Source organism: Arachis ipaensis, chromosome B9 (genome assembly GCF_059453495.1).
Source record: "Arachis ipaensis isolate K30076 ecotype BB chromosome B9, ASM5945349v1, whole genome shotgun sequence".
In the NCBI taxonomy this organism is placed as follows: Eukaryota; Viridiplantae; Streptophyta; class Magnoliopsida; order Fabales; family Fabaceae; genus Arachis; species Arachis ipaensis.
In genome coordinates this window covers 91,252,037-91,253,024 of record NC_142444.1, presented here as the reverse complement: position 1 = coordinate 91,253,024, position 988 = coordinate 91,252,037, and positions in this window count along the sequence as shown.

Below are 988 nucleotides of genomic sequence, written 5' to 3'. Positions count from 1 at the left end.
GATGATTATGTGTGATGCTCATCATCCTTCCCCCTTATGAACGCGTGCCTGACAAACACTTCTGTTCTACATGAATTATGCTAGAATGAGTATCTCTTAGATCTCCTAACCAGAATCTTCGTGGCGAAAGCTAGAATGATGGCGGCATTCAAGAGAATCTGGAAGGTCTAAACCTTGTCTGTGGTATTCTGAGTAGGATTGAATGATTGAATGATTGTGACGAGCTTCAAACTCGCGAGTGCTGGGCGTTAGTGACAGACGCAAAAGGAGGGTGAATCCTATTCCAGCATGATCGAGAACCGACAGATGAATAGTCGTGCCGTGACAGGGTGCGTGAGCATATGATTCACTGAGAGGAGGGGATGTAGCCACTGACAACGGTGATGCCCTTGCATACAGCCAGCCATGGAAAGGAGTAAGACTGATTGGATGAAGATAGCAGGAAAGCAGAGGTTCAGAGGAACGAAAAGCATCTCCATTCGCTTATCTGAAATCCCTGCCAATGAATCTACATAAGTATCTCTATCCCTTTTATTGTTTATTTTAATCTAATAAAGTATCATGTTTAAATCCGCCTGACTGAGATTTACAAGGTGACCATAGCTTGCTTCAAGCCAACAATCTCTGTGGGATCGACCCTTACTCACGTAAGGTTTATTACTTGGACGACCTGCTGGTTAGTTGAACGGAGTTGTGTCCACACATAGTAAAGAGCCATAATAATGATTCCATACAATAACAAAGAGTACTACATTAATGTGATCACAATTTCGTCCACCATGATACATCACCACTGTCAATGGCTACTTTCGGTCATCTCTCGGGAAAATGATCCAATGCCCTGTCACGGCACGGCTAATCGTCTGGAGGCATCACCCTTGTCAATGGCTTCATCTTATCCTCTCAGTGAATAATATGCTCACGCACCCTGTCACGGCACGGCTATTCATCTGTCGGTTCTCGATCATGCTGGAATAGGATTTACTAT